This window comes from Herpailurus yagouaroundi, unplaced genomic scaffold (genome assembly GCF_014898765.1).
Source record: "Herpailurus yagouaroundi ecotype Mexico unplaced genomic scaffold, PumYag 192, whole genome shotgun sequence".
Lineage (NCBI taxonomy): Eukaryota > Metazoa > Chordata > Mammalia > Carnivora > Felidae > Herpailurus > Herpailurus yagouaroundi.
The window spans coordinates 14,825,970-14,849,970 of NW_024412423.1; the positions used below are offsets into that span (position 1 = coordinate 14,825,970).

The following is a 24,001-nucleotide window of genomic DNA, read 5'->3' on the forward strand; positions in this document are numbered from 1 at the left end:
TGACCTGAGATGAAATCAAGAGTTGGACGCTCAACTGACTGAGCCATCCAGCGCCCCCATTTTATGTCTTTATCTTTCTGTTTTCCCTTCCCATCTGCCTATAAGTTCTATTTCTCTGCCACCCACCTTAAACCTTTACTGAATCAAGGTGGGACCGTGAGTACACAAACATAAAAAACGAGGTAATCTTAGGAAAACAAAAATAGTCTCTTCTACACAATGGGTTGGGAGACAAATCCCTGGATAACAGTATCTACTAAACGTTGTAACGTACACATTCATGACACAGAAATACCGATTCCAGTAATTTATCCTACCCATACACAAGTGTGCGATATTTGTCACACTGTTTGTAACAGGAAAAAGGAAAATAAAGTAAATTCCTGGGCATGGCTCAATGCATCATCCTGCGTATGTACAATGGCACACCGTGCGGCTGTCCAAAAATGAGAGATGAGTTTATGTGTTCTAACATCAAGGGTGCCGTCAAGGCAATAAGTGAAGAATGTCAGTTGTTGGTAGGGTGGGGGTGGGGAGGAGAGGAAGATATGTTTGTGACTTAACTTCCTCCTAACCCCCCCACAAATAGCAGGAATACTAAGGAGGGCTTGTTGCTTGTTGGATGGTGTAAACAAAATTGTCATCCTCGGCGCGGAAGCTTTCTCATAATTCACCCGGTATTAAATAACAGGAATGAGGAAGCAAAATTGCAGAAGCTTAGAAGTTCCGTTCTCTGAATTAGCACAGGCTACAGAGTGGGTGAAGATAGAGGAAAGACCAGAGTCTGGCCTTTGAAAGAGAAAAGCTTCAGCAGGTGGGGGTTGTCTAGTGGGCATTTTGATGAGAAATGCAGTGAATTTTCACTCTGTCTCCCACACTCTAAGTAAAACCTACCTCCCCACCTCCCAGTACTTTTGCAGTTGGATTTGTTTTGGAGGGAACGTGAAAAGTGCTGCATCCAACCTAAAGGTCAGAGAGGCTCAAGGGCAGAGGTGGCCCAGAGTGACCATTGGCCCCATCTGGGTCACCAACAGATAATCAGGTCCCATGTGCAATTAGTTCTGTGCATACTGGGAACTACAGGTTGAAGACTAGGAAAAGACTGGAATATGGACAAAAGCCAATATGCCTAATCAACCCTATGCAAAAGCAGTGGTCCGGCTTAATAAATACTGAGATGAGTCTCCATACCCAAGATGACTTAGAGCTATTTAGATAAAAAGGGTTAAAGCATCGTAGGAGAGAAGATAATTCCAGAACATACCATGTATCACAGTAGCTGCTGGGGCGCGTGGGTGGCTCAGTCGGTTAAGCGTCTGACTTAGGCTCAGGTCATGATCTCGCGGTTTGTGAGTTCGATCCCCGCCTCATGCTCTGTGCTGACAGCTCGGAGACAGGAGCCTGCTTCGGATTCTTTGTCTCCCCCTCTCTCTACCCCTCCCCTGCTTGCACTCTCTCTCTCTTTCAAAAATAAATAAACATTAAAAAAATTTTTTTTTAAAAAGGAACTGCAGTTACACACGTGAGAGATAGACAAAATGCTAGGTCTGACTGCATGAGTTGTAATAGGAATATTTTCTCCATCTGAAAAAAAAAAAGAGTGATGTCGTGTCCATTAAAAATTGCTCTTACTGCCCATCTCACCTCTGCCCCTTGCTCTCACATAGAACCGCGCTGCCTGGCTATTCCTTCGTGAGACTCTTGCATCTTCTGGAACCACCACTTCCGCATCCTGTGGGATCGCCCCTCGTGAGGACCTACCCAATGGAGCAGGCCCCCTGAACATGCTTTAGGAACTGCCACACCCCTGGAATGTTATGCAAGTTAGTGTGTGTGTATACTTTTCTGGGGGGAAATGTTCTGATTCAAATATGGCCCCCTAAATACCAAGCACCTCTTATGTTAGAAGCCTGATAATGGAACTCCTAAAAAAAAAAACAAAAAAAACCCAAAAAAACTCATATTTCCAAGGCCTAGCACAAATCTTGGCAAACAGTTGGTACTTTAAAACACACACACACACACACAACTCACGATGATTGAGAATACAGAATATGCCAGGTGCAGAGAGGTTTATTATTGTGACCCTTTATATGTGGGGAAAATGAAATCCTACTTGTGGATCCTTGTTGTGAGACTTTAAACACTCGATGTTGGCCCCTCTGTATAGATGCTATTAGATGACTGAATTACTGAATAAGATGACGAGTGGCAGCTACTAATACCTCCACAGTGCAGGTAAGGAAACTGAGGTAGCAGCACAGAGAGAGGGGAGTTGTGTCACACAGCCGTGTTACCTGTCTTCCAGCTAAGTGTGCTGTTCCTTATGGTCTCTGGGTTTGATACAGTGGTTATTTCTCTTGGACATGAGAGTGAAGTCCTGTACCCTAAACTGAACTCATTTCACCCATCTGTGAATTGAGGACTCTGGCATGTGTGGGAGAATCTTGTTCATCAGTAGGTGACACTTCACACTGGCAGGGACCGCGTCACCACGGACGTCTGGTCCGGAGCACAGAGCTACCCCTTGGCCTCACCACACTGTATGCCTTGAGAATGTGGGCCTGGGATCACCAGAACTTCAGAATTTTAAGAGAAACCAGAAATGTAGATTTTTAAGCGGAATGTCCTGAGTTTTACAGGTTGACAACTCACACATTTCTTGAAAACACAGTAAAGGCCAAACAAAATACATCATCTGAGGCTGGGTGGGCCCGTGGGCCACTAGCTGGCAAACGAAACTTTCATTCGGCGAACGTCCAGAGTGATCTTCTTGCCCAGCCAGGCAGATAAAGTACGTGGAGGAGAGGAGAAATTACTATTTTCAGTTTGGCAGCCTGTTAGCATCTTTACTGAAAGGTCTGGCTGGGGGGGGGGGGGGGGGTGGTTGAAAGAGAGTCTGAAGTTGTTTTGAGACTATCTGTGGATTTGAAATAAGCTCTCCGTGGCCCCGAACTGAAAATCCGGGGCGGGTAGGACCAGTTGTGCGTGACTCTCTCCCTGAAGCTACCAGTCAAGCTTTTCTGCTGCACAAAGAACTGTTCCAGTGCGCAGCGACACATGACTTCAGCATTCTTCAAGCGGTTGTTCGAGCGCAGTGCCCTGCTGAATGTGCAGAAAAACCCCCGACTCGCCGCGTGTCTTCTTGCACTGCGTGTGCTTCTGCGGGGCGGCAAATCAGCCTCCAGCCGTGAACAAATGACTTCTTCCAGGATTGCTCTGGATAGTTCGCTGTCCACTGAGAAAGAAAAGCTTCTCAGAAGAATGGAACTTCTCCTAACAGGAGGCCCCTACTTTGCCTTTTACTCTGTCAAGCAAGGCTGTGCAGAAGGCCGAATAAATGCGGACCCGTTTGGGGATCCGCGACTCTGGCACATGAGCATCTGGGGCCCTGAGCCCACTTCCCCGACAGTACAGCTTCAGGAGCTTCTGATGGCGAAAGCCAGGCAGAGGCATAATTTAGAAGAGGAGATGTTTCAGAATTGGTTTCCGCTCCAGCTGTAGGAATTGTATGTGGAGAAAACTTCCTGGAGACCCCTTTGCTTTAAATACGTTAGTAAAATGGATACGGAGTATTAATGTCCTTCGCAAGGCGTTGGGAAGTAACACTAAACGCCGTTCCCTTGCAACTGAAGGTGCCGTATACGTGTTTAGTTTGGAGAGGGATCCGAGCTTGCGTATGCACAGTTTTCCTCCCGCCATACCAACAAACTGGGGATTTTTCCAGCCCCCTTTCTTTAAACAACCACCAGAGAAAACATCACATCTGATACGTAAGCCAACGGTAACAGAGTGCTAAAGTGTGGACAGCATCAAATATTATGTTTGGAGTGAGGCTTCCTTCTGCACAGGCTGCCAGGCAGGCTCATTTTACTTGTATAAGAACACTTTACTTGACTACTATGGTATTTAGAATCCCTGGTCTGGAGTCCTCCCAAAGTCGGCCGTGAAATAGCTAAGGCTGTTTCCAAACACTCCTTTCTACTTTTGTTAACACTTTCCTCTCCTTTGAAGTCAGCTGGAAGGACTGCTTCAGGTTACCTCGCGTGTTTCGATACCCAGTTCCAACATGTCAGGAGGACAACCCAGCGATAATGAAACCTGGTGCCACTGTCCAAACATCTGTGCTGTTCAGGCTTAAAAATTGTGGACCAAGATCAAATGCATACTTTTTTCATTAAAAAAATTTTTTTTTAATTTTATTTTTGAGAGAGAGAGACAGAGAGAGAGAGAGACAGAGACAGCGAGAGAAAGCATGTGAGTGAGCTGGGGAGGGGCCGAGCGAGGTGGGGGGGGACAGAGAATCCGAAGAGGGCTCGATGCTGACAGCAGAGAGCCTGATGTGAGGCTCGGAGTCACGAACCGTGAGATCATGAGCTGAGCTGAAGTCAGATGCTTAACCAACTGAGCCATCCAGGTGCCCCTCAAATGCATATTTTTTAAAAAGGAATTTTTTTTTTCAACGTTTATTTATTTTTGGGACAGAGAGAGACAGAGCATGAACGGGGGAGGGGCAGAGAGAGAGGGAGACACAGAATCGGAAACAGGATCCAGGCTCCGAGCCATCAGCCCAGAGCCCGACGTGGGGCTCGAACTCACGGACCGCGAGATTGTGACCTGGCTGAAGTCGGACGCCCAACCGACTGCGCCACCCATGCACCCCTCAAATGCATATTTTAACGCAAATCCGAAGGAAAGACCCTGTGTTCAGTTTTTCCTTTTCTAGCCCAGTTTTTAAATACCCAAATATAGAAGAACCTGTATGTTAGAGGCCAGGTGAGAATGGTTCCCACAGGGAACAATCAAGGCACAAAGGATCATGAGCTTTTTCTCTACTGCATATAAATGCGGTTCTTGAGATAGAGAATGTAATTATTCCTTAAACTGTCCTCCCATGTCCTAATTTACAGGATTTTGTTTCTTGTGCTGACAGTTAAGGTAACCTATGAAGGGGGAGCTGAATAAAGGGTGTGTTGACTCTGCATAATGAGCCAAGGTGCCCACATCAAATTAAAGGTTGGATATAACTTGTAATTTTATTTTGGATTTTATTTTTGGTCGAGTAAATAATGACAGTTTGAGCGACATACATGTATACATACAATAAAACCTGGGATTGCGAATAACTTGTTCTGTGAGTGTTCTGCAAGACGAGCAAATGTTTCTGATAAATTTTAACTTGATAAACGAGCGATGTCTTGCAATAAAATAGCACGTGATGCCGAACATCACGTGATCACAACTGAGCCGACGGTTCTTCTCTCTCTCTCTCTCTCCCTGCGGGATTGTGGGTGATCTTCTCCCATACTCAGATGCTCGGTTGCAGGTCATGGTGTTTGGCAGAAATCAGTGATTTTTCAGAATTTTGGAAGGTGCCTACAACTGGCACTGGTGTATTTTTTGTTACTTCAAAGCACCTATGGACAGTCCTTTGCCTTTCCCTATAAGAGTAAGTTTAGGAATGCTTTGCTTCATTCTGGGTCACGGGATAGGTTCCTTGTTAAAGGTGCACCAAAAGAAAAAGATTCCATTGAGCCAACAGATAGAGGTGATTCCGTTAGTGATAGTGAAAGTTGTCCTACACGATAACCCTCCTCTCTCCTGTCTCCCTCACACCAGCCACAAAGGGTTTCAAAGGTTAAGTGCAGGCTAATTTATTTTTCCTTTTATTTTGTATTTTCTTTATTATTTCTTTATGTATTTCTTTATTATTTTGTATTATAGTATTTGTATTTCTTTATTATTTTGTATTATTTTGCATTTTGTATAATCATTTTTACATGAGTGTTTCTGGGTTGTGGAATGAATTATCTGAGTTTCCGTTATTTCTTATGGGGAAATTCGCTTTGATAGACAGGTGCTTTGGATTGCAAGCATGTTTCTGGAACGAATTACGCTCGCAAACCAAGGTTTTACTGTATACCGTTATTTTTTAATTGAGATATAATTCATCTGCCACGTGATTCACCCATTGGAAATGGGTTTTAGTATATTCCCAGAGTTGTGTAACCACCCCCGGAATCAATTTTAGAAACTTGTCACTCCCAAAAGAGACTGCATACCATTAGCAGCCACCCCCCACTCCTCTCTTCCCACAGCCCCTGGAAACCGCAAATCTACTTTCTGTCACTATGGATTTGCGTACTGTGGACATTTTATACCAGTGGTGTCACATAGTATGTGGCCCTTCCAGTCCGTTTTTGTCACTTAGCACGTTTTCAAGAGAGAGAGATGTATACACACAGACACAAGAGCACCGTCTGACGGCTCCAGAAGGACCTGGGCAGTTCTTGCCGTTCACCTTCTCCCCTTCTTTGGGGCGTTCACATCCCATCTGCACGCATTTGGGAAAGTGAGCGAGTCCTGCTGCGTCTCACGACAAATCTCCACTTGCCAGTGGCCGTCTCTGTGCCAACTTCTTGTAAAACCTCACACTCAACGTGTGCAACACGCTCTCAGCATCTTCCCTCTACACTTTTCCTCCTCGTCCCAGGATAATGGAGAGACAGGCTGTCCTCTTAGTGCTCGAGGGGACGCTGAGTGCTCAGCAGCTCTTCCCTGGGCGGCCGGGACCGCACCAAGAGGTTCTGACTTCCTCGTCTGCAAGTCCCCCAGATGATTCTAAAGTCTAGTTCTGGGCTCTAACAGACTGCCTCAATGGCACGTGTCGTAGACCAAGCAGGGGTTCTCACATCCGGAGACCTGGCTTCCAACCTCCTTCTACCGAAGGTTAGCTGCGGTACCTAGGGCACCTCAACGGTCTACCCTCCATTTCGCCATCTGTAACATGGGCTAACTAAATACGCCTTCATCGAAATGTTCTGAGTGTTAATTAAATCAGAGATGAAGTACAAAGCAGAGGGCCTGGCACAGAGAAGTTCCTCAGAAAGTAGGGGGCGGAGAGGGTATACATGCCTTGTTCTGAATTGTCTTTGTCACATCGCTAATATGGCTGGGTGACAACCAAGAACCAGTGTGTTTGAGTCCTTTTGTGAAAGGAGAAACGACCTCGCTGGCTGAGGGGAGTCCAGACCTTACAGGAGCACGGCCAGACGTAAACATTTTGTGCTGTTTTAGTTTCTTTATTATTACTATTCTTAAAGTTTTTTTTTTTTTTTTTTTTTTTTTTTTTTATTGTTTTTAATTTTTTTTTTTTTTTTTTTTTTTATTCTGAGGGAGGGGAGGGGCAGAGATAGAGGAGAGAGAGAATCCCAAGCAGGCTCCACACTGTCAGCGCAGAGCCTGATGTGGGGCTCTGTCTCACAACTGTGAGATCACATGACCTGAGCCGAAATCAAGAGTTGTTTTGTTTTTATTCACTATTAATTAATTAATTAATTCATATGTTTATTTATTTTAGAGAGTGAGCGGGGAAGGAGCAGGGAGAGAAAGCGGGAGAGAGAGGATCCGAAGCGGGCTCTTGTGCTGACAGCAGACAGCCTGATGTGGGGCTTGAACTCATGAACCGTGAGATCGTGACGTGAGCCAAAATCAAGAGTCTTAACTGACAGAGCCACCCAGGCATCCCTGTTTTAGTTTCTTTCAATGGAGGAAGGGGTGGGGGCACCTGGGTGGCTCAGTCAGTTAAGTGTCTGACTTTGGCTCAGGTCACCATCTCACGGTTCGTGGGTTCAGGACTCACGTTGGGTTCTGTGCTGACAGCTCACAGCCTGGAGCCTGCTTTGGATTCTGTGTCTCCTTCTCTCTCTGCCCCTCCCCTGCTCGGGTTCTGTGTCTCTGTCTCCAAAATAAATAAAAACATTTAAAAATTAAAAAAAAAAAAAAAAAGGCTTCCGGTGGGGTTAGCCGTGCACGCCTGCATTATCTCTCCTCTGCAGGAGGAGCAAGGGATAGGGAAACACGCAGAAGAATCATATAGCTGGATTGCACGCATAATGCCCAGCAGTTGCTCCACACCCTTAGAGGGACTTGGGCTTCCCCAGAGAGCTGCTTGTTTTTTAGTAACAAAGGGACAGATGATCCCTTCTGAAAAGTTGGCCTCAGGATGGGAGGGAAGGGGTAGGTGAGAGATCTGGCAGGGCCGTGGTGTGCCCATCCCTATCTGAGGACAGGAACTAGCCCTCTGCCCCAGACCCGGCTCTCGAGTCTGTGAGGCCACAGGCCGGTCACTTCCTCGGCTCAGGATCGTGTATCAGAAACAGCAACGCGGCAGCTCAGAACTCCGACTTAGGGCAGGGATCTAAATATGGCAGGGCTCGAATTCTCTGTTTTGGGTATCAGCAAAGACTATCGGAAGTGTCAGCAGGCTGAGAATGCAGACCTCGTGGGGAGCTAACTTTGGACTTGGAACGGCAGTTCACTCAGGGCCCCAAATCCACCCTCTCTGCCAACGTGATTTATGATGCCAGCTCAGCCCACTGAAGCTCAAATGGTCAAGGAGTCATGTCCCTCAACTTACGTTCCAGTTGTGCCCCCTGCACCTCCAGACACCTCACGGGCAGCAAATCAGAAGGAGCACAGGATGCAGGGGTTCGCTTGGAAGAGGCCTAACGTAAAGCCAAGGCCCAAACCAAAAGAAAGCACTGAAAATCTGTGTGACTTTACCTTTTTCCTATCTTTTTATCTGTGTCCACCTTCCTTGAGGGTTTGCATATTTAATCGGTGTTGGCTATTTTTTTTTTGCCAATTCTTTTTTTTATTAAAAAAAAATTTTTTTTAACATTTATTTATTTTTGAGACAGGGAGAGACAGAGCATGAATGGGGGAGGGTCAGAGAGAGAGGGAGACACAGAATCTGAAACAGGCTCCAGGCTCTGAGCGGTCAGCACAGAGCCCGACGCGGGGCTCGAACCCACGGACAGTGACATCGTGACCTGAGCCGAAGTCAGACGTTAACCGACTGAGCCACCCAGGCGCCCCTTTTTTGCCAATTCTAACAGCAAAAAGTTGATCAGAAAATCTGAAACCTGGGGGTGCCTGGGTGACTCAGCTGGTTAAGCGTCTGAGTCTTGATTTTGCTCCAGGTCGTGATCTCACAGTCTGAGTTCGAAGCTCCTGTCACCTGCTTGGGATCCTCTCTCTCTCTTTCTCTCTCTCTAAATAAATAAACTTAAAAGACAGAGAGAGAGAGAGAGAGAGAGAGAGAATGCGAAACCTGCTATCGTGTGACAGGGAGAGAGACAGAGGTTATTTAGATGAGGCTGAAGCAGGGTAAGACCTGCTTGCATGCAGGTGCCTTTGGATGGAACTGTATCATGTTCGTGTGGGCCCTGCAATTTTAGGGGGCTGGAAGGGAAAAAACTGCCAGGGTTTCTCATGGCGTGGGGATGCTATCCGTCTTTTGAGTGATGCGATTCCCTAAGAAGGGAGTGTGTCACCCTCTAGGGAGGGCAGTGGCTCTGCGATGGGCCAGGTACACGGATCGGGGGGGGGGGGGGCGCGCAGACAGGAGGTTGAGGAAAACTGGTGAACCTCCATATTCAGAAAAGAGGCCCCAGAACAAACAAAAACCGGAGCGACGTTGCTTGGGAAAGAAACAGGACAGGAACACCTTCCATGCCAGGACAGGGGGATGTGGGAAGGAATGAGACAAGCCCAGCAGAGGTGAGGCCCAGCCCAGGGGCAGCACACTGGAGAGAAAGTTCCGGAGGTAAAGCCCAGTGGGTCGGGGGGGCTGACCGGGGAACCAGACAGGACACAGGCTGTGGCTCCAGGGCCTGCTGGCTCATTGCCAGAGCCCTGCCCAGGCCTCAAGTGAAAACAGAATGATCTGGCAGGAGTGCAGGGCCACTGAGAGCCGGTCAAGGTTCTTAAACCTTTTTGGGTCACGAGTCCCTTTTAGGATCTGAGGAAAACTACAGAGCCACTCCCCTCGAAAGCGCACTTCAGCTTCACGTTATTCCCCCTTCACTTCCGGGGCTTCAGGGGTCCCTGAAGGCCAGGTCACACACTGGAGGTTATGACGTCCGGGCCCAAAGGATGCTCCCATGCACTGAGAGAAGAGGAGTGATAACAGGAAATACTTGAAGGATTGTTTAATCCTTTGAACCTCTGGCAAATTGAGTGGAATCAGATGAGACCTGCCCTGAAACTGGTCTGAATAATACATAAAATGCAGTAAAGATGAGCGAGGCATTTAAGCTTTCGATGCGTGTGCAAGTCCAGTGGAATGACAGGGCCTGGTGGGGGTGGGGGGGTGGGGGAGAGGTCCCAGAAAAATTGAGGAAGAAAGAAAAATCGGAAACCAAAGGTAGAGAGTGCGTGGCAAGGAAACTGTCCCCCCTGTGTGCTGCTGGCCGGTGGCAGGAGAAGCTTGAGAACCACTGGGAACGGCTCTGGGTAATGGGGCTTTGCTCTTGGGGACCACACGTGGGTTCTGTCACTTGCGTTTCATACTAAATCAAGACACGTGGTATTTCTTTAAAAAATATCACTATAGGTTTGTAACAGGGAGTCTGTACTTGTAATGATGACTTTTTTTTTTTTTTTTAACAAGGCGGTTGGTGAAGTGCATCTTGGAAGGTATGGGAGAGAAAGGTTGCAAGTCTGTTTGCTATTAGTAAATTATGTGACGGGTTTGATTTGATTTTTTAAAAATGTTATTTATTTTGAGACACAGAGAGCGTGTGCACATGCAGGAGAGCAGGGGATGGGCAGAGAGACAGAGGGAGAGAGAATCCCAAGCAGGCTTCGTGCTGTCATCAGCAAGGGGCCCAATGTGGGGCTTGATCTCATAAACCATGAGATCATGGCCTGAGTGAGCCAAAATCAGGAGTCGGATGCTTAACCAACCGGGACACCCAGGGGCCCCTGATTTCTGAAAAGATGCATCTTGGGAGGTATGGGAGAGAAGGAGTTGCACCTCCATTTGCTATCAGTAAATGATGTGTTAGGTTTAATTTGATGGTTTTATATTAAGACTAGAAGCATGTCTTTTTTGTACAGATGAATTTTCAGCAGTTGTAGGAAGGCTCAAATTCTGAAAACACAAAGGGGTTCTTGATTCTGTTTTTTTTCTTTTTAATTTTTTTTTCAACGTTTATTTATTTTTGGGACAGAGAGAGACAGAGCATGAACGGGGGAGGGGCAGAGAGAGAGGGAGACACAGAATCGGAAACAGGCTCCAGGCTCTGAGCCATCAGCCCAGAGCCTGACGCGGGGCTCGACCTCACGGACCGCGAGATAGTGACCTAGCTGAAGTCGGACGCTTAACCGACTGCGCCACCCAGGCACCCCTTGATTCTGTTTTTTAATGGCAGTGTAGTTGACATACAATTAGCTTCAGGTATACAACATAGTGATTCAACACTACATACATTAGGAAATGGTCACCACCATAAATCCACTACAGTCTGTCATTATACAGAGTTGTCACAGTATTATTAACTATATTCCCTATGCTGTTCAGTGTATCCTTGTGTCTTATTTATCAGTGGTCTTTGATTCTTTTTTTTTTTTTTTAATTTTTAATGTTTATTTATTTTTGAGAGAGAGAGACAGAGTGTGAGCGGGCAAGAGGTAGAGAGTGGGAGACACAGAACCCAAAGCAGGCTTCAGGCTCTGAGCTGTCAGCACAGAGCATGACGTGGGGCTCAAACTCACTAACTGCGAGATCATAACCTGAGCTGAAGTCGGATGCTTAAGTGACTGAGCCCCCTGGGTGATCTAGTGGTCTTTGATTCTCAAACACACCTTTGCTGGGAGAGAGCCTAAAGCTGAGAGCAATTTTCATGGAGGACTATTTGGTCCATGGGTACAGAACACATACGGAAACAACAAGGTAGGTTGTTCAAGGAAACTTAACTTCTTATAAAGAAAGGGATAGTTTAGCATATTAGCAGAACATGACATGAATGTGAGTTCATTGCAAGCATATCTAACAGTAGTAGGATTTATAGAAATATGTTCATTGTCTAATGTTCCATAAGGATATGTGATACATCCAAAATAAGGAGCATAAAATTAAGAATCAGAAGACTTGGACTCAGGCAGATTCAGCAACTGTCAGGTACATGGCCTCAGCAAATTATTTACCATTTCAGACACCGCCCAAGTATCCCTCCTATAAAATGAGACTTAAAAGTGCCTGCTCCCACCCTACCTGACAAGTACTATCAAATTTGAGGAATGAACTATCATAAATTGAAGCATTTGAATCATACCATTATCATACAGAGCTAAAGAATGTTTTTAAAAACTTAAGCACGTTTAAAAAAAATTTTTGAGCACCTACTTGGGACAAAGCACCGTTCTAGGTGCTGTGAATTACAGAGGCGAGTAAGCCCTTCAAAGAGCTTTGTTTGTGATTTTGAAAATTAAAATAATAAAGTTACGGGTCAGACTGAAGGCTGAGGATTCATATCGTGAGGATTTTTCAAATATTCAAAGTTGGAAGGACCTACATCCAAACAAACAGGAAAATAAGCAATTTCCTTTGGAGAGGTCCTTTTAGATAAAGTAAGTATTTGAAAAATTCCAAATAAGTACAATGCAGTAGACACCCCTAAGAATCAATATTGGAAATCTGTCTTGAGCAATATGTAAAGCAAATAAATACATGGGAGTTGAATCATGTGATGTTTTTGTTGCTGTTGTTTTTAATCTCAAAAGGACTGCTGACCTCTGCTGACACGCCTGTATTTAGGAGAGGCACTTGCAGGAGCAATCAGGTTTTCTTTATAAGTAAACTTTGGTTTCTACAAGTAGAAGACAGTAGAATGAATAGAAGCGCTTATCTCCTTAGACTGTAACAAAATGTTAACACAAAGGGGAGGGATGTAACGCGGATACAACTGGGAGAGGAGCATCAGGGGAAGAAGAAAGATTGCAACAAATTTCTGGAGGTCAAGGAGAGGCTGGCCAAGAGAACAGAGCAGATGATGGTTAATTTTATGTGTGAACAGGGCTGTGGTGCCCAGGTGTTTGGGCAAACTGTAGTCTCTATGCTGCTGTGAAGGTATTTTGTAGATGGGATTACTATTTCTTACCATTTGACTTTAAGTAAAGGAGATTACCCTCCATAATTCCAGGGTTGGTGTGTGTGCCTGGGCGTGTTAATCCAATCAGTTAAAAGCTTTAATAGCAAAATCTGAGGTCTCCCAGGGAAGGAATTCTGCTGCAAGACTGTAACATAGAAGTCCTGCCTGAGTCTCCAGCCTGCTGGCCGGCCCTGGGGATTTAGGACTCCGAGACTTGCAACATCAAGTCTTACCTGAATTTCGAGCCCGGCCGGCCTGATCTACGGATTTTGGACTTTCCAGCCCCCACAGTCGTGCATGAGAGTCAGTGTCTCAAAATAAATCTATCTCTATCTCTGTCTCTCTCACTGTATCTGCATTTGTATCTGTAGCTAATTTTATATCTGTCATTTACATCTCTATCTCTTTGGTTCCTTCCTCTGGAGAAGAACCCTGGCTGATAGACACTGAGAGGTAAGAGCCTAGAACATGTAGGAGAAAACTTTGGGAGAGTGGAAGGGTGGGAGGACGTCAGAGCTGCCTGGCAGTGTCCCAGGAAAACCCCTGCCTCACCGGGCACCTGCAGCTGAGAATGGGACTCCAAAGGGGGTGAAAAGGAGAGCGGTTCACTGGGCCGGCGGAGACTCCTCGTGTTTCTCTCCCCTCCCCACCCCCCGCCTTAGGTCCGTGCCCGATGCTAGAAACCCCAAATTTTACTTTTACAAGTCAAACTGTGCTATATGTAAGATATTAACATTAGGGGAAGCTGGGTGAGGGACATATACAGAAATTCTATTTTTTGGTAACCTTTTTGTAAATCTAAAATGAGTTCAAAATAAACCGTTAAAAAAAAAAAACTGGCAAGAACTAGAAGGGCTAGAATATGTGCCAACATACTGTGCAGTAAAACCTTCTCCTCGGGCATTTTAAGCACCATTCCCGCCTCCCACCCCTGCCGCCAAACTCCTAACTAAAAGTCTAGCGCCTTCTTTTTCGTTTTTAAAATTTTTTTATCTTTAAAATTTTTTTAACATTTGAGAGAGAGAGAGAGAGAGAGAGAGAGAAAACGAGAGCATGAGTGGGGGAGGGGCAGAGAGAGAAGGAGACACAGAATCCAAAGCAGGCTCCAGGCTCTGAGCTGTCAGCACAGAGCCCGACGCGGGGCCTGAACTCACGAACCTCGAGAGCATAACCTGAGCTGAAGTCGGAGGCTTAACCGACTGAGCCACCCTCATGCGCCCAAATCTAGCCCCTTCTCAGTGTGGTTTCCATTTTGGACGGGGGGCGGGGGGAGTACCATGGCTTTTCAATATAATCATTTCTCCGTGCTACTTTATTTCTTTAACTGATACCTGTATCATTTTCACAAAAACTTAAAAGGAGAAAACAGAAAAGTTGGTTTACTTAGACATGAAGGAGATTGTACACACTTCACTGATAAAGAAAAACGCCTATAATACTAGGACTAGAGGGGAACAATTTCAAATGCAGATGTAGAGGCTCAAGTAGCAAGACCATTTGGAAGTTTCTGAATTGACTTCTTTGTCAGAAAGCAAAGGAAGTTTTAATGGCAATTTAGCAACCCCTTCCCCTCCCCCAGATGCTATGGATCTTGCCAGCATACAAATGCCAGATCCCTGTAAATTTAAGTGTAAAAATGGAGCAAACGTTTCAATGGGTTGGGACACAGACCCAACTCGACCCCTTCCCTTGGCTCATCTTGACCTCTTCCCTCCGCTGAGGGGTGAGATCTGTGCAGTATCCAGTGCTACTATGGACCAGCAAACAATGCGTTGTGAACTACGTAAAGGAAAGAAACCTCTTACTGCTAGCACCGATATGAATACGCGAATCACGATCCGTACAGCACATCACTGATACTTGTGAACAGCTTCCTCTTCTATCATGCTCTGATCCTTAGCGTCTCCTGCAATAATATCAACTTGCCCTAGGAATAGAATGAAATTTAGCAGCATGATGGCGTCTTCTATTACAGCATTTTCTTGTCCCTAGTTTCATTATCGCTGTATTCTTTCCCTTGGCAAATGTACTCCATGGCCTGCTAAAACGTCTAGCATTGTGAACTCGCCATATGCCTAGCAAGCAAGAGTGCCCCCACATCTCTCCCTGCACTTGCTGCCTCTTGGAATCCACAGACGGGGCCTGCCAATTGGGCCTTCTTCAGGCCGTGTGCAATATACCAAGGTGAACAAGTCATCTGGCTGCAAATGCTGGCAGCTCTGGGAGAAACAATTTACTGGACAGTAAGAGGGAAAGCCATCCCGTGGGTTTAGTTAATGCCCAACAGTCACAAAAGGGCTGGATGCCCCAGGGAATATGGTACAATCAAAACCTGTGACTGTCTCCCCGCCCCCACCCCCACCCAGCCCATCTTCTCCTCTGCTCTCACATTCTGGTAACTTGGCTCTAAAAAGTGCACCCGCAGGCCCATCTGTAGCTGGAAACCAAACACACCTCTTCCTCTCCATACCACAGGTATCCTATTTATTGATCTTCCCCATTCTGTCCAAACTGGTGTCTATAAGAAGAACGTCAAATCAGCCCGATGGAACACAAGACATGTCTGACAATGCTGTAGAGCCTTTCCCAGTACCTCTGAGGAGGACACATGCTCGGGGAAGTAAGAACAGGTGCTTGCAACTCTGTGGCTGATAGGTGGGTACTGAATGGACATTTCCATTTGCTTCCATGAAGCAAAATCAGACAGAAAATGATCATTTTCCATTTACTCTCCCCACCCCCACCCCGCCCCTCTTTCTGTTTTGTTAGAGTGGAGTTGAGGGTAAAGTACAAAAGCCCCACGGAGTCAAGTGCCCTTGGCTGAATGTTTTCCTTGGTCAGGATCACTCCATGAATTCCTACTCAAACACAGTGAGTAACCCGTTCCTGGAGGGTTACTGGCTGGATTTGCGGGTCACGGTGCCTGTATGGTTACCACAGAACTCTGAAGGTTACCAGAGGGCATCAGACATTCCACAAGTCACTGATTTTTTTTTTTTTCCTTCCTGTTTGGGATGCCCCCGCCGATTCTAAAGCCAGCTACCGTGACCCACAATAGGCCACAGGAGGACCAGGCCTCCAACGCAAATAGCCTTTGAACTGATTTTCCTGTTGAGCATAAAGGTGCTGACCATAGCCAAGGCCAGAAAGCACTCAGACATATTTCCCCTGCTTTAGGGCTGAGGCCAGGTGTGGAGGCCAACTCCATAATCCCTGATTTCAACCAAACATAAACTAGGTGATAAGAAGCCTCGCCTGCAAAGTGTCTCCACTGGTCAGGATCTGAAAGCATTCGGGTGAGGAGGTAAAAGAAATCAGCTGTTAGGCAGTTGAGAGTTTGTCCAAGGCTTGGAAATATCACCTTTTAAAAGATGTGCCATCTTCAGATTCCCAGGACTCAACCTTGTCAATGACATCAGCACCAGGACACCCAGCGACTGCCTGAGGGCTGGGAAATGACTCTGTGGCCAGCTAGATTTTCTGAGCTTATCTGCAAAGCTACTCTAATCTCCTCTGAATATCAGGGCAGAGTCTTGCCAAGCAGCCAAACACTCACTTTAATCATTTTTAGTTAGGAGACAAAAAAAAGTTCTGTTTATAAAGAAAAAGCTTAACCCATTGAGTTGGGGTCCACATCCCTATTCCATTTGTCTTTTCCTCTCAAGGTACCCACAGCTGAGGCAGGACAAGCAAAACAACACCTCGAGGGATCTTCAATCTCCCTGGAATATATAATCCTCTCGAAAGGATCTAAAACAGTGTGGATGTAACCTCAAAGGTGGACCTCCCTCGGTGAATATTACAGCAACGCAAAAACATAAAAGCCACTTTGAAAAATGACTCAGCAGTTTCTTATAAGAATTAAACATACACCTGTCATTCAACTCAGCAATCTCATGCTTAGGTATTTATTTAAGGTAGATGACAACACATATTCCCACACAAAAAATGGGATAGGAATGTTTATTCATAATGACCCCACTGTGGAAAGAACCCGGATGCCCTTCCACTGGTGAAGAGATAAACAGTAGTGCATTTATACGATGAAGGGAATCCTACTGAGCAATAAAAAGGAACTAGCTACCGATGCACAGAGCAACATGGAGGGATCTCATTATGCTGTATGAAAGAAACCAGACTCAGAAGCCTGCATGGCATATGATTTCCTTTATAGAACATCCTGGAAAAGGCAAAATTACAGGGTCAGAAAACAGGTCAGTAGTGGCCAGGGGCTACGTGTGCAAGGGAAGGTTGACTTCAAGAGGGCATAAAAGAAATTTGGGGAGTGCTGACGCTATCTTGTATCTTGATCACGATGGTCATCATACACCCGTATGCATTTGTGAAAATACGTGGTCCTATACACTAAAAAAAGGGTGAATTTAGTCCAAGTTACACCTCAATGAACCCAACCTGAAACTAAAATCTCAGTGTCAAAGGCTCAATGATTAACAAAGGCAGACGTCAAAACAACAGATTAACTTCCTGCCTACATCAAGATCTGGAGGCCTTCTCCCAGGCCGGGTCCGGTGGGACTCAGAAGCCGTGTACTACTCAGTTACCTTTGGGCACAGAGTTTAAATAAAGCACTAATACATAAATCAATACGGACACTGTGCCAGCATGCTACTGTGCATGAGGTTACTCATTTAGGATGTTCTGAAGCCTGTTCTTCGTGAGACAGCTTCTCATATTCTGACATTAAGGTGCTATTTATTTTCCAGGGTGGTGCATGGTTCCTACTTTGCTTCTCCTGGAGTTCTAACTGCTTGGATGCCACAGGTTACATGATCCCCGGAGTCAAGCAATTATTTCAGACAGAGAATTCAAGCCTGCCCTGTGCTTGTGTTTTCTGTAAATGAAGAGGTAAGTAAAAAAACAAATGAATGAAGGCACCGCATTAATCGTTAACAGTCCAGCTGGACATAACAAAGAGAAAAAAGGGACTTCCCTAATTCTGTGATATGCTTATAGATGACTTGGCTCAGAATTATTTTTGGCAGAGAAATACTCACGTCCTGGGCATGCAAAGGTTTTTGCTTACTTTTCCACCGGATGCCACGACTATAGTATAATAGAGTGTCTCCATTTTGAATGGTTATGATTTGAAACTAGGCTTGCTTTCGCCCCTTTTTCCCAACAGAAAGGTTTACTGAGAATCCACTATATGGAAATAAATGCTAAGGGCAGATGGAATGAGAAACTCGAAGATGCAGCCTTTCAGCAGCCTACTACAGCTACCCAAGTACGTCCAGTGGAAGGCGGGGTGTGATGTGTGGTGAGCAGAGGCATAACTACGGCGCTAAGCAGCAAGGGGGAGGGGGAATTCAAGCCCAGCTGTGGAGGATGAGATGTGGGACTGCAGACATTCCAGGCCAAGGAACTACTTTGCATAAAGGGCCTTATGGGTGCAGATTTGCTTAAATCACTTTTCAGCTGGCATCCTGGAGCCTGAAAGTCATGGGTATTACATTTGGGGAGGGGGGGAAGGTGTGGGGAGGCGGGGGGAGGAGGGGCCTCAGGCCTCTCTGTTCTCTGAGAGTCTGGTGCTCCCCTATTCCCTCACGCACTAGAGCATCACATGTTTACGTCACCTGCCTTGTTCATACAGAGTCATTTCAGCAGGGACCCAGGTCACTCGTGGTCGATCGCTGGGTTATGAAGAGTCAAGTTTGGGAAACAATGACAACAGGGCAAGGGACAGGAGGGCACAGAGGTGGTGGCTTTAAACGGGGTTAGAGTACTTGCTCCCCTCCAGTGGGGTCTGGATCCAGGATCTTTAATCACCTCAGGGAGCAGTGTTAGTGAAAACACTAATAATGAATGCATGAGAACCTTCGCTGCCGCATTATCATTACCGATAAGACACCGGTAATCATCCAAAGGCTCATCATCAGGGAAACACTGTCCTCCTTTAGCAAGGGCGGGGATGGGAGGAAGACGAGAATATCCTCCGTGGTCAATAGGCTTGCTGCTTCTCACCACCTGATACCCCAAAGTGAAAGGACCAGGGAACTCTGGCCAGTCTTGCCTGTAGCTTCAGATCCTGTTTATAACAGAAACAGTCGAGTAACCGATTTATCTTCCTAAATGCCAGTTTACCCAAAATGACTGGGCACTGTATTTTTTTAGTAAGAGTATCCTTTTTCTGTATCTTCTCTCTCGAGACATTGTTAGGTCAGCAACAATTTCCATGTTCAATGAAGTTTATTTATTATTTTTAGTAATCTTTACCCCCAAGGTAGGGCTTGAACTCAACCCTGTGATCAAGAGTCACATGTTTTTCCGGCTGAGCCAGCCGGGCGTCTCTGTGTCGATTGAGTACATGTGGTCAACCTAGGCTTGACTGCTACCATTCTTGAGGAATGGGCCATGTGTGCCATAGCATCGATGTGGCAAGGAAACACGGCCAGTTATTTTAGAAGATGATCAAAATCAATAGTCGGCTGATTATTTATCATTAGCCAGGAGACACTGAAGCACTTTTAGTACAGAAACCCAGTGGAGGTTACTGGCACTCTAAGGACAACTGAGGAAATACTAAGGGGGAGGAAATAGAGTGTTAGCGTATTCCTGAAAGCCCTCCTTGCTGGCAGTGTAAAATAATCCTTTCAATGGCAGGAAATAACATATCTCACAACACGGGAATTCCTAGGTCGTGGGGGTTTTCTTTTACTTTATGTGGGTCACAGAGTAAACTGCAAAACTTGATGGGCAAGGAAAGCGGGGGTGGTGGTGGAAGGGGGATCATGGAAATGCAAAAGAAGCATCTTCCAAGTGGCCCCAGTGAGCCGAATAACCGAGAACCAATCGGGCTGGGCTGCTGATCAGAAAACAGAAGATGCTGACCTGTGGTGAACCAGAATTCTGCTCCAGCAGCTGAAGAGTAAAGCCCAAAGTTCCTGCTCCCTTTTCATGCCACTCCTCCGCTTTCCTCCACTTGGAGAACCCGCTCCAGCTTGGATCAGGGGTGAAACTGAAGCTGCTACCCTAAATGGGCTTTTGGCTTCATACCAACAGGCTTGTTTCTTGACTTGACTCTCAGCAACCCCTGTGCAAACACTCAGCATTCCATGGCTGAGGCCACACACACACACACACACACACACACACAGGGCAGCCATCAGGTGGGACTCAGGTGGGACGGCCGCAAATGTACTTTCACACCCTGGGGAGAAGAGGTGGGGGTGGGGAGGTGAGGTGGGGGAAGGCCAAGAATCGGGTGGAGAGGAGGGAGCTTCACGGACGCTATAAAATCCATGCCAGGAGGAAACGAACAGATATCTCCATGGATATCAACCTGAGAAAAGTGGTCTTTTCAACAAGAATCTCACTCCTTCGCCTGCACCACTTCTTCCCTGCCGATCCCAGGCCAGGCCAAAACAAACTGAAAGACGATTACGATTTGCGGTCAAGGGAACAAGCTCCAAAATATTTGTGGATGTGACTTCAGGAGGCCCCACGGTGACAGACTGAAGTACGACACTAAGACCTGGAAATGTGGTGCCACAGGCACAAGACATCAGGAGGAAGGTGCACCTGCCAAAAAACCGGAGAAGTTTCCAGAAAGTACCCTCTCAGCAACCCCGCTGAAGGAGAACTAGCATATTGAACTTTCCACATAACTGCTTTTCAGGTCTGTCTCCCAGATAATCCCTCAGTGAACACCTAAGTCAGCAAAACAACTGGAATTTTTATATTGATCGTGCAATACTGGCAGGTCTGTGAGCTATAGGCCTCAGTCGGGGCAAACACATAAAATATCGCCAGTTGGTGTAAGAAGTTTTTAGCTAATGTAGATGGTTTGGAAAAGGGGGCTGTTTTCTTTCTCTTTTTTCAGATGGCAGACTTTTTTTTTTTTTTTCTTCTTATATGGTGCCCATTTCTATGGCATTTAAGCCCCAACCAACTTCCAATGAGCCCATGAGAGCCAGGCCGGCACAACCTCCTGAGTAGCCTGCACCTTGGGGACAAGGAACCACCCTACAGAGCAAAAACCTAAATGACTTGACCTGCATCCTGGGCCTCCAAGCTTCAATCCTTGTTCTCCAGACTACTTTCTGACTGACTTTCAGACTGGGCCCTCCCTGTTCTACTCCCAGCCATAAACGGACCTCGCTGCCACTGCACTTTCTGCACACACAGTCACCTGGTGGTAATGTGTCCCAGCCGATTTAGTCCCTGGTACTCTGGCATTTGAGGGGGGCAGCACTGCCCCTCAAAGACGGGTGTATTTTCAAAACTTGCTGTTTGTTTCCAGAGGGCCAACTCTTCTCTAAATCAAATACGCGATCTAACCTGTTCAATAAACATACCAAACACCTTTCATTGCAAGACCGTCAGCACTAAGGGTATAGTGGATAAGGCACTGCCCTCCCCCTCACAGAACTGAGGCATTACTAATGCACCACGCTGGGTGGAAGTCAGACCAGCCCATCAAGGCCATGTTATGGAGCAAAGCAAATAATACCAATGCCTTACAGTCACCCCAAACTTCATAGTTTTCAAAGAGCTATTCCGTGTATTTTAAGATTCATGACTTTTTAACATTTTTATTTATTTTTCAGAGGCAGAGAGATACACAGCACGCGCAGGGGAGGGGCAGAGAGAGAGGGAGACACAGAATTCGAAGCAGGCTCCGGGCTCTGAGCTGGCGGCACAGAGCCCAACGTGGGGCTCGAACCCACCAGTTGTGAGATCATGACCTGAGCCGAAGTCGGTCGCTGAATCAGCTGAGCCGCCCCGGCACCCCTACTATTCATGATCTTAAGTCAAATTTTCACTAGTTGAAAGAGATCCTTCACATCATTTCCCCAACTTCATTTGTGCTGGGGCTGTTCCCCTCCCCTCTGGCAGACCCCCCTCATTAACTTCCCTACCCCCCAAACCTAGGAGGCATCATGCTTCCATCCGTTCCTTATCACACATAGTGAGATCATTATCAAGTCCCGTTTGTCCTTCCACCTTGAAATTATACACCGTCTCCATCACCACTGTTTTCATCTTCCCCAAGCCATCATCAGATCTCACCTGAATTATTCAGGTAGCCTCTTACTTGGTTCCTCTGCTTCCACTTGTGCCCACGTCCAATCTGTTCTCCATGCCACAGTGAATGATCAGGGAAAGTTGTGGTGGATTTGGTCCTGGCCACTTTTATTTGCTCTAGAACAGTGGGCGGTGTTAGAACACGAAGCAGGATGAGGAATAATCTGGATATGGCAGTGTCACTGACCTCACACCATCACTCCTCTTTGAAAAGGCAAGAATGAATTACTTTACATAAGCCTCAAGAAAGACAGCTGTAATCATTTGGATGCATGCCACTTAGAGACACGGCGGAATGGAAAAGACGCATAGTGACACATTCCAGAGGGCATGGAATGGGAAACAGAGGAAGACCAGGGATGAACAGAGTAGACTCGGTGAAGCATGACAAGGCACAAAAGGATGTAAAGAATGAAGCTGGGAAGCCAGTGAGGTTTCCCAGCCACCAGAAAGACATTAACCCTATTGCGAATGATGAAACCAGTTGAGAATTCCCTCCACACAGCGAGGCCTTGAAGGGTAAAGATCTCCCATTATCTCAGCCCCAATACCGTTTGTCTGGTGATCATCAGAAGACCAAGGCATAGAGATGAGGGTTCTATTTAAAATGTTTCTTAGTTGGCCAGTTCCTTCTCCACCTCTTGCTTTTAAGTCTGGCCTGTATGCAACTGGCACACCGTTTTGTGATTGAAACATGCACTGCCTGTCACTGTTCTTGGCGTCTCATTCGTTGAGAATAAACTCATGTTGTATTTGGATGGACAGAGAAACTTACGGTGTAAAAGATCTAAAGGGATGAAACGGACACAGAGATGATGGAAAGCAATTTCTCCAGCCCCACCCAGGCTGGAGCAGCACACTGTTACTATGTTCCATCAGGGTTGGTCCGTTTGTTTTCTGCGCCGACTTAAAAACGGTTAGTTATTTCAGCATCCCAGTGCCGCAATGGCACTGGCACTAAGAATACCACATCGGAGTGGAAACTGTCAACAGGCCATTTCCCAGAGCCTGGACAACTATGCCTGCAGGTGAAACAGCATCACGTAGGAGCCTCTAGAAGGTGTTAGAGGCCATTAGCATCCCTTTGATATTTTTAACACACAGAATTCAAGCCCTGATCACATTTCAGGGTATATGCGCCCCTTGCTGCAAGCCCCCGTTCCTTTCATAACTCAGACATTAGGCGGGGGGAATTATTGTTTTCTGAACCAAAGCTTAGCCGTTACTACAGTGGAGAATCCTGGTGGGAACCTCTGCCTGGAGGGAGCGATCGATAACTGGAGTGGAGAGCAGAGGGCAGAGAGCAGACCGCAAGTCCCCCTGGACAGAGGACTTGAGGACAGAGATCCTGTCTTGTTTGTCTCTTTAGTCCCAGAACTTCGCAGGCGCTCAGCACTCACTAACGCTTGTTGAATTGAACTGACAGGTGTAAGAAAAGAGAAGAGAAGAGCCCAGGGGTGGAGACCTGGTGAATGGGGCGGGAAGGGAACTAGAAAAATAAGTGTTTGGGGGGAGGGTGTTCGAGGAGTAAAGAACTCTGGTAGGAAATGAGTGGAGAGAAAACAAATTAGAAAAAAAAAAAAAAAAAAAAGGGGAGAACCAAATGTCAGGATGCCACGAAAACATTCCAGGTGTGCATACGTGCACCAGACCCACAAGCTCACGCACAGGTGGGCACAAGCACCCTCAATACCAGTGGGGAGTCAGAGCTCTCTACAGGGACAGAAGGGCAGGGGGGTCTTGGAGGCGCCTTGTTTGTTTCAGGTTCTGCTTCCGGCACCGGGGAAAAGGGGAGGGAGGCTGGGGCAGCTGAGAGGTAAACAAACACCAGTTGGAGGCGGCACTCAGGCCACAGGTGTGTCCACGGGCAGTGTGGGCACAGACACTGGATTCCACGGGTCTTTCCTTCCAGGCACAGGAACATGAGGGATAAGCCCTCCTCACTAGTTCTGGAGAAGATCCCTCCCCGCCCCCCAGTCCTATTTCCTAACAATAAACCCAAATTACCTGACAGTCCA

The 24,001-nt window shown here is 46.5% G+C and overlaps 1 protein-coding gene and 1 long non-coding RNA gene across 4 annotated transcripts in view; one reads left to right on the forward strand and one right to left on the reverse strand.

Annotated features, from left to right (window-relative positions):
* The window catches only part of MARCHF3 (membrane associated ring-CH-type finger 3), a 148,997-nt gene that overhangs the window by 102,482 nt on the left and 22,514 nt on the right, over window positions 1–24,001 (reverse strand). The gene's annotated exons all lie outside the window — the stretch shown is intronic.
* Window positions 1–24,001, forward strand: part of LOC121010638 (uncharacterized) — a 32,302-nt gene that overhangs the window by 2,301 nt on the left and 6,000 nt on the right. The window contains exons 2-6 of one of the 3 annotated variants that reach the window (XR_005781300.1): window positions 1,668–1,823; window positions 15,414–15,593; window positions 15,708–15,809; window positions 17,663–17,804; window positions 18,082–18,216. This is a non-coding gene — a long non-coding RNA (uncharacterized LOC121010638). Of the gene's footprint in view, window positions 1–1,667; window positions 1,824–14,979; window positions 15,123–15,413; window positions 15,594–15,707; window positions 15,810–17,662; window positions 17,805–18,081; window positions 18,217–24,001 lie in introns of those variants that run through there. The other 2 variants (XR_005781301.1, XR_005781302.1) reach the window with 2 other exon arrangements.